The 10,502-nt window shown below is 32.5% G+C and overlaps 1 long non-coding RNA gene across 1 annotated transcript; it reads left to right on the top strand.

The window, feature by feature from the left end:
- The first annotated feature begins 253 nt into the window (after positions 1–253).
- On the top strand, positions 254–10,172 carry LOC137931105 (uncharacterized). The gene is made up of 3 exons (XR_011108944.1): positions 254–328; positions 5,237–5,533; positions 9,654–10,172. It is a non-coding gene; the product is annotated as an uncharacterized lncRNA (long non-coding RNA).
- Positions 10,173–10,502: the final 330 nt, after the last annotated feature.

Here is a 10,502-nt window from a genome sequence, read left to right as displayed (position 1 = left end):
GCTGAATTACCTCTTCCAATATGTCCTATTAAAAACCTATAGAAGAAGTTAAACTTAATTACGTTGCTTAATGTTATTGTGTCTGCTGAACTGTGTTTCAAATGATGTCGTATTTATTAAAATATTACCACATGTAGATAAATATCTCAAACTCATATGTTGAATAGGGTTTCGTAAATAAAATTTTAAGCTTCTTTGCCTTTTATGAAAGTCATATATTACTTTGAGGTCTAAGAAATTGTTTTTATTTTAGGGGTTGAAACTGATTTTGAACTACGGAATATTGAGTTCATCTTGCTTAATGGACGCTGAGGATACAAAATTTAATGTGAGTAATAATTTTATTTCATTTATTATTATTAAAATAAGCTTCTAGTATACGCTACCACTTTCAATGCGCTGATAAGTTGATGACTTATCTAACACTATGTAGAATAGAGTTTCCCAACTTAGTGCCCGCGCACTACAGGAGGGCAATTCGAAAATTTACTTGGTAGAGTCAAGCATTTCACTCCGCGTTTCAACTGTTTCAAAAGCGCATATTGTTAGATAATTTCGGTAAATAATTATGTAAAATAATATAAAATACGTTTTAAACTTATTATATATATATTTAGAGAATTTACAAATTGTGTTATGTTAAAAATTTCTCAGTGATATCCTAAAATCTATCATTTAAGTTTATTAAGTGAACAATTACATTTTTAAACATTAAAGGCTTTATTAAACACTGATGTAGAAGGTTTTAATTTTAAAAAATAAATAGTAATGCTCATAAACATGTGTTATTTACTAAAATATAAATGTGAAACTATTTTAATGCTACATTATTTACAAACTTCGTACATTCACGTATGTATTTGTTAATACAATAATTAACAGAATTAGAATTTACTGCTATGAATAATACAAAAGTATTGCAGTGTTAAACATACGTTATAGAATTCAGGTATATTCCGTAGCTTTATTCGGTGTATCTTTCATGTAATATCATTTGAATATATCAGAGGATCATGACTTTAACGATTTTACACTTGAACTATGAATTCAATTGGAACTAATTACTCTTACATTTTTTTATCGTTTGTAATAAGACGGAATAAGCTATGAGAATTAAAAAAACTAGGTATTTTAAATATTTAATGGTTAATTTAATCAGATAGTAATGACGGTTGAAGTTGGTTCAAGGAGAAGTGGTGATGCAATTCATGAGTAGGCGTTCTGACTCTTAGGAGAGTATCCCGAAAAAGGGAAACACCCTGTACCTATCTCACACCCAAGTAGATAAACAAGTTATCATTAGCCTACGGTAGAGAATCAGGTTCAATGTTCAAAAACAAGTTCATCTACGAGGTTAAGGACTGAAGAGTAAGGCGGTCATCATAGCCTGTATAACATTGTCCATCGTGCGGTGGTAGCAATATCACGTCACAAGAACTCGTGCGTGTATTGCACGGACGAGACTCAAGATGCGATCGCAAGGTTCATCGATGTGGCGAATATGGCAACCATACGGCACAGATACTGGCGCACAACCTGACGATGGCAATATGGAGTAGAGATGAGGAAGTGATCGCACGAAACGTAATGTTAAAACTGGACATTGTTAGAGCGTTTGCAAAAACAAACAAGACACTGATGATTTAAAAAAAATGATCAGGATAATTAGTTGACTTCAACTTAATTTTAAGTAGTCAACAAGTTAACTCCAAACACTGTAACATGCAAAAACGTAACAATTTTTTTTTTCGGAAATTTTTAGTGTAAATGTAAAAACAAAGGCACGGATGTTAATGCCTGTGGAATATAGATCCTAACTTTCTCGGCTAGCGTGCGGTGCACTTTGTTGCACGACTACCACTGCGTGTGCGGAAGTGGCTAAATATTGCTCCTTTTCTTACTTAGGATGGACTTCCGCAAAATAACGCCTGATTCCATGAAATACACTTTAGGCCTTATTGGAAAGTTATTTGATGCTTAACAAATAACGGGGAGGAAAATGAACGGGGTTCCTCTACGAATTTGAATTAGGAACAAGTAAATTTGACGAACGGAAGTGACCGACTGTTTTTTTTTATTTGAGCGCATTGGTAAGAAGTGCAGTGTCAGGCCATATAGCACACAGGTACACAAGGTTCTGGAGCAGTGAAGAAGGTGGATATATGACCTAATTTTTAACACTAGATTTAAGGCTTCCAACCGGCGTTATTGGAAATCTATGGAAGGGACAGTGGTCGTCCATTGCAACGTCTATGGCAGGGGGTTCTCCGAGTACCTTCACCGGTTGAAGCTCAAGGAGGAACCCTCCTGCTTCTGTGAACCGGGCGTGGACCAGACCGTGGTCCACCTAATAGTCCACTGTCCTGCATTCGGAGGACTCTGGGTCGACTCCGAATCCCGGTCAGGTAGTAAGGTTAGCGAGGAATCTATGGCCTCCCTGATCAAAAACAATGAAGCAAGATCAACGTTTCTAAAAATGTGCAGAACGTTTGCGGAAAACGTGATAAAAAGAAACAATAGTTCAGCTAAAATTAAAATATTGTAAATAAAATTGTAAAAATAGGCAATTAATTAAATAAGTAAATAATACAAATAAAATATATACCTAGAAAGGATCAAAAATGTGATATTGAATAAAAACAAACAATTATAATAGTTAAGGTATGAGGAGAAGAAATAATGGTATCGAATAAAAAATGGATATGAAAGGGAAAGAAAGAGGAATTGCAGAAAGAAAGAAAATAAAGATATGAAAGACCATTGGAGGAACGATAGAAGAGCGCGGGAATAAAATGTTATATGAAAAAATTATTAAATAAAAACAAAATCCCTTTCCCAAATTTTTTATAAAGAAAAGTCTGTGGCAATCAATAAAGCCAAGATACACTCAAAATTTTCCATTTTAACCACCATTGATCGTACGACCAAAAATTGTAATTTAACCTCATACGTCATATTACATACAAAGAGTATAAATGTAAATAAACAAAGCTATAGATAAAAAAATACATTATAATTATTTATATTTATGTTAAATTTATTCAACATTATTTATTTTAATGACATCAATTCAATACATTAGAATACAAACGGTTCGATAAAAAAATAACATAGAATCATTTTTTTAATTAAATTTATACGACATTTTAAGTTGTTCAACATGTCATTATTTATTGAAATCATTAAAAATATAATTAATATGGACGGTGTCAAAAATATCTTTTTTATTTTTCTTATATCTCACAGAAGGATGATTGTAAATAGGTCTAAAAGCTTTATAAGAGTGGATTTTTTTTAACTTTCGTTACCATCGCTGGAGTCAGCCGGCGTTCACTGGACGACCCGTGTGCACATGCGCACGAGTTTGCCGGCACCTTGTAATGTGGGCTTATATAGATCCCTGTTTTAAGATTTATCACAGCCAAATAAATTACTAACAATTATTACAGCTTCTATTTTTAATTAATATACCAGTAAAATCTTTAAATATGTAACACAAATGAGAAAATTCGAACATAACCTTACCGCCATGCAATGTGTACACTTCACGGCGCACATGCCTGGTTCAGTAGCGTCACTTCGGCGGAACGGACTGCGGTAAGGAAAGGGTTAATATGCCGTCAATTAATGTATCACCATATTTAAAAATAACATAATGATAATACAGTATTTATTACAACAGAGTTTCACATAAAACTTTATTTATGGTTAATTTAAACAGGTATATAAGATTAAAGTTTATTTTTGTTGGAAAATGAACTATACTTTCAACGCTCTAAATCTTTATCAAATAGTTGTTTATACAGGGTGATTGATTTTATCATCAAGAACAAGAATAGCAACCATCGTAATTATATAGAATTTTTGAATTTTATTTTACAAATTCGCAATCCAGAAATGTCAAATTTGACGGTTGAAATTTTCCACCACAGATAAATTATGTCAAAACAACGTACAGTATTCGTTGAAATGTTACACATTAACCTTTGGAAAGAGACAATCGGCTGAGTTCGGTTTTGTAGAGCGTTTTCTCTGTCGCACGATATGACGACTGTCAAAACGTCACATAGGTAGTGTGGGACATAGATAGTGCTCTACAAAGCCGAAATTAGCCGATTGTCTCTTTCTAAAGGTCGATGTTCATTATTTATTGCCGGATAATATAGGCAGGTTAATAATAAGCTTTTATTATTTTTGGCAAATGTATATTCATTGTATACTCAATTTATGAATAACAAGATTATTTATTGGATGAATTAAGATAAATAATTTAACTTGATCTTATCTCTTTATTGTGTGGGAGCAGTTGTACAATTCTTTTTAAACAGACAAGTTTTAATAGCGTGTGAAACATCGGACGTTTAATATACATAGGCGATAGTGTAGTGAAGTTAGTTAAATTGAGATTCGAGTGAAATCCTATTTTCTCTAAGTTCAAAAACGTTAGTTACGTTTTCGTAAGGAATTTTGAAATAAGAATAACATCCTCTAGATGGATCGACGACATAGTTAACCCTTTCCTTACCGCAGTCCGTTCCGCCGAAGTGACGCTACTGAACCGGGCATATGCGCCGCGAAGTGTACACATTGCATGGCGATAAATTGATATTCGAATTTTCTCATTTATGTTACATATTTAAAGATTTAACATTTTTTCATTTAAAAATAAAAAAAAGTAACCATAGGTAATATATTCAATAGAAGAATTGAAAATTGTTCCGGATGAAGTTGCGGGTATAGCTAGTTATAAATGTATAAAAAATTTATTAAGAGAAATTTATTTTATATTCACGAACTCCTCGCAACACTTTAAAGTTTGACGTATGTATAAACTAAGAGAGCAATCTGTTCTATTTGAATATGACTTTTATTAATGTTATATATATATATATATAGAGAGAGAGAGAGAGAGAGAGAGAGAGAGAGAGAGAATGGGAGAGATGTATATATATATATATATTAAATATTAATATATTTAGCTCTCTTACAATAAAAAAGATTTCAAAATGTATATATACAATAAATGTCAATTATCAATATCATCATCAAATACATATATATTTATATATATGTCGGAATTCTGTAGTTTTGGTTAGTGTCAACAGATGGCGCTAATCGTTCGTAAGCGTATAAAAGGGGCACCGCGCAGTAGAATCGTCTTTAATAAAGATGACTCGACAACGACACGACGTGCATATAAAAAAATATATGTAATAAAATTTCTTCATTCTTACAGGTGACGTCTAGCACGTATTATTACTTCTTCGCAAAAGTTACAGAGCTACTCGACACAATATTCTTCGTTCTGAGAAAGAAGTACAATCAAGTTTCGTTTCTTCACGTGTACCATCATTCTCTTATGATATGGTTGACCTGGATCACTTTGAAATATGAACCGTCGTACGGGACCATATTCCTCGGAACTCTCAACTCGTTTATTCACGTCATAATGTATAGTTATTACGCTCTGTCAGCGTTTCCGGAGATCTCCAAGTATTTGTGGTGGAAGAAATACCTCACTATGATGCAACTGGTAAGTGATAAGACAGCTAAAACTATATTATCATATCAGTTCATTGCAAGGCATAGGGCTACCCTAAAGATTGCAAATAAACAGGTTTTTCTGCTACTTCCCGCGACCCAAACTATACTCACTGGATGAACTTGAATCTTGGATGAAAGTGTGTGATCACTGACAACACATTGGTGAAAGACCTAAGTTTTCAAATATGATTATGTCGACGGATACCCTAGTTAGTGGGAGGCCTACCCACAATACACTTCAAGTAATATTACACTGTAAACTTAGATGTTAGGCAAAAGTCCCAGAAGACATTTTCTTTTTACTTCCCAGCAGAATGGCTTATTGTGTATAGCAGATCGCCATGTTGCTACAATGAGAACGTAGTAGACAAGAAAGGAGAGCTAAGTAAGCAAAGGACCAATATTTAGCCACTTCCGCACATGCAGTGGTAGTCATGCAACAAAGTGCACTGCCCGCCAGTCCGCTGATAAATGCTTATGCGGCAAACAATGCGAACTCCTTACTTAGGATGGACTTCCGCAAGGTAACGCCTGATTCCATTAAATATTTAAGATCAGCATGCCTAGCTGGGAACTCCTGAAGATGCCTCGTGGAGGGGTGTAACACGTGTTGAGTGAATTAACGGTGGCAGTTGTGTAATTCGCATTGTTTGCCGCATACGCATTTATCAGCGGACTGGCGGGCGGTGCACTTTGTTGCACGACTACCACTGCATGTGCGGAAATGGTTTAATATTGATCCTTTTGTTACTTAGGATGGACTTCCGCAAGGTAACGCCTGATTCCATTAAATATAGAAGGGAGAGCTAGTCTAATTCATGCCATAAAATATAATATAAATGCTGCTTTCAATAGATCCTATTGGAAATTTAAGACAAGGCAGCATGCTAAGTTCTAGGGCTGATATAATACTCATTATAAATCTAAGTTTACCAAGTTGAAATTGATTTGGAAGTGTAAATAAATAATTTGCATTTTGTAAACAAATCCTTACTTTATTTACACAGTAATATATATTTAGTGGTGACCATCAGTCGGTAGATGCAGTATCACAGGCTCCAGGTGTCATAAGCTTCCTCTTTTGGGGGAGGCCTATGTCTTGCAATGGGTGATTATCAGCTAGCATGATGATGATAATGAATATATAAATAATTTAATGCCTATATACCTTGATGTATATTATTTCGTAAATTCTACTACCTAGACTTTATAAACTGATTATTTGACAGCTCGTTTTGAATATGGAATAATAAATAATAGCTATGACGTCGGTCGTGTCACAAAGTATAATATAAAAATAAAGTTCATTACTTACTTTAGACATTGTGCTATAATTATAATTGAATACAACGTATCGAAGTTATTATTGAAACACATTATTAAAAGTCATTACTGTGGATTAGCATGAAATGCTAATTGATTAGAAATAATTGTTTACTTAGAAATAACATTGAAATATAAACACGCTACAATAATATACAAACACTTCGCTCTACCAACAATCGTCTACTTAGATGTCTCTCCTACAGTACCTACTTTACTCACTCCTTCGCAATACAACCTATTCTTCTTTGAAACGCGCTCTCCTTCGACATAAGGATGATCAGGAATCGTTGCGCATTCAAAGCGAAGGTTCGAAAGCTGACGGAAACATCACGATACGTATTTTATTATTTATTATATTTATATAAATAGTATATGTAGATATTTAAACATACTAGCTGATCCCGCAAACGTTGTTTTGCAAAAAAAATTAAAGTTTTTAATTAACAAATTTACGATAAGGGTTGATCGTAGAGGGGTGAAAATTTAGGCTTGTATGTATTTTTGTATGCTGTATCATAATAAAATAAAAACCAAAAAAATTGTCTAAAAAATTAAAAATAAAATTTAGGGGTGGACCACCCTTATCACTTAGGGTTATGGAAAATAGATAGTAGCCGATTCTCAGACATACTGAATACGCATGTAAAATTTGGTAAAAATCGGTCAAGCCGTTTCGGAGGAGTTCAAGTTCGAACACCGTGACACGAGATATATTAGATATATTATGGTATATTTATGTAATTTATTTTATGTGGTCATTTTCCTCTCAATTTGACTTTATTTTTTTATTTTTTGTCTTTTATAATATTTATTAGTTTCACCTACCTTTATTAATGTATCTCTAAAGCTACTAACGGTTAACTGATAGATAAAGCCTTCGGCATTAAGTTCGACTATATAAATAAAACGTATAAAAAGTGTTTAGATTGAATAGATAAATAAATAATAAAAAAGTCAAGATTAAAACAATGTCTGTATCAATTAAACCACAGACAAAAATAACAATTTTTTTTATTTGGTCCTCACTATTGGGGGCCTCCCGTACCCCCTATCTTTTGTGGGACAGGGACTTTTTGGGCAAATTTATTAAATTTTTCACAGAATTTTTTATTATTTTCTTTCTCTTCTTTCATACTTCACATTGTCTTTCGGTCTATTCTTTCATTCCACAATTCTACTGTCTTTCCCTTTTGCTCTGTATCACCTTTCATTCATTCCTCATTTCTTTTTACATTTTCTTAAATAACATTCTTATTTTAAATCACAGTATTATATATTATTTTGCTTTTATTTTGTCTTTATTATCTATTTATTTGCAATATTTACTTTTTATTTCTTTCTATAGCATTATTTATAATTATTTTTTTAAATTTTAAAATTATAGTCTGTGGTTTAACTCATTTCAGCTGTAAAGACATCCACAGCTGGACATAGGTCTTGCTAAGAGATTTACAATAGGTATTAACATTCAGAGGCGCAGTGCATCTAGCATGTACCCTCGATCTTAACAAAGTCTGTCTCCTCATAGCTGGAGACATTACTCTGTGCTTGCTGACACCAGGGTCCACTTCTGCCTGTATTCAGTTTCTTCAGACCACCTTGATGATGATCCGTAGTCTTCATTACAGAATGCTAAAGCCCAGTGGCTTCAACTTGCCAATCTGAACTAAGTCAAAATCAACCTCTTTTATCCGTGGACCTTATTCGTGATTTATTCTTAGAGTAATCAATATGAAATATCTTACTATATGTATAAAGTATATTTATCTATAGCTATTAAAACGGCTGGTTAGCTTTTATATTTCTTTTATCATGTGTCTGTATAAATAATTTTATATAAATATTTATATTTATATGTATAAATAATATATTATTAAATATATATTGAGAAGCATCCGTTAGATCAGAGTTCCCCAAACTTTTTTGTGTCGTAGACCCCTTGCCATGTTTTTCCGTGTTGGGTAGACCCCCTACTTACCTGATATTGATTTCCTGTAAATTTCTAACTGTAGTGAAGTTTAGTATTAAAAACTTAAAGTAAAAACACATGTCAATTTATACATTTATTAATTGAATTTAAATTAAAACTACTCAAAATAAAATTTTGTATCTGTTATGTAAAATATACGTAACATTAAATAAATATAAAATAAACTATAAATAAAATAACATAAGCAATAAGTCTATAATTTTAGTGAATACCAACATCCTACAACTTACACAATTTTATGAACATATATAATACATTTTTTACTTCATAGGTACTTTTATATATAATGTAAATGTTTTGATGTTATAAAATAGTATGATGTAAGTAAATAGTTACTATCAGAGTATATGTTGAGATCCACTATCGTGGATGCCCATTTTCATTTCATGGACCCCCAATTTTTTTTTCGCTGACGTAGACCCCTTGCAGGTTGTCATAGACCCCGAGGGGTCGATATAGACCACTTTGGGAATCACTGCTTTAGACATACGCGTGTTAACAAACCCTACCCTTATCCTATACCTATATTACTTTTATGTATATATATACATACATATATATATATATATATATATATATATATATATATATATATATATATATATATATATATATATTTACGTACTCAAGACAACACGCCAAAGGAACATCAGCTCTTAGCGGCTCGTCCGAGATGTGCTAATGAATAGCAGACCTATTTGCACACACATACAAAGATACCATGGTTTTTTTGTTTATGTATTCATGTGCCTACTTTCATATATTATTATTTTAATTAGAAAACTTATTTCAGGTGCAATTCGGTTGTATAATACTTCAAACAATTGCGGCTCACTTCTTCTCCGGCTGCAGCCCGTCTTACACTTTATTCATAGCAATAACCTTCAACTGTTTCCTATTTATTTATCTATTCTCGAGTTTCTATATAAGATCATATCATAAAAATAATAGAAAAAACAAGGAATATTCGTCGAGTGAACGAAAGAAATCATCGAATAAACACGAGTAATTTTAAATTGTTACTTTTAGTATAAATTGTTATTAGAACTTAAATGTTTTATATAAAGACTTCTTATTATTTGTATTGCATCTTTTTGTTATATATATTTACATATATACCAGTAATAGCCTACTATACTATCTTATTGAGATATCGTAGATAATCACTGCTCACAAATAAGTATCCAATGATGGGCAGCAGCTTCCCCTACCATAATACCACACTGCAATCGCCAACCTTCCTGTCTAGCGTGGTAATTATGGTATATCCCCCCATAGATATATTTGGATAGGCCTATGCCTTGCAGTGGGCATCTATGTATTGCAACTATACTACAAATATATATATTTAAATATATATATATACACACATGGTTATTGTTGACAAGTGTAAAATCTTTAAAATAGGTGACTCATTTTTCAGCAAAAGCCTTAAAAGCTTTTGTATCTAGTTCTAAACAACCTGCATTTCAGTAACTTGTGGCAGTAAAAATCAGCAACAATAGATAGTAAACAAGTTATCAATCTTAATATGTAGTTATCTGAATTATGAAAATGATTTTTCTTACTACGGATTTAGTATACAGCGAATGAAAGAAAACTAGCTATTCTTTCATCTCTTTAAGGCTTTTATACCGAGAAC

Source organism: Battus philenor, unplaced genomic scaffold (genome assembly GCF_028537555.1).
Source record: "Battus philenor isolate CCGP_79_NKW_IND1 unplaced genomic scaffold, ilBatPhil1.0.hap1 SCAF_7, whole genome shotgun sequence".
Taxonomy (NCBI): domain Eukaryota; kingdom Metazoa; phylum Arthropoda; class Insecta; order Lepidoptera; family Papilionidae; genus Battus; species Battus philenor.
Note: the sequence above shows the minus strand (reverse complement) of the source record. Positions and strands in the feature narration are given on the sequence as shown.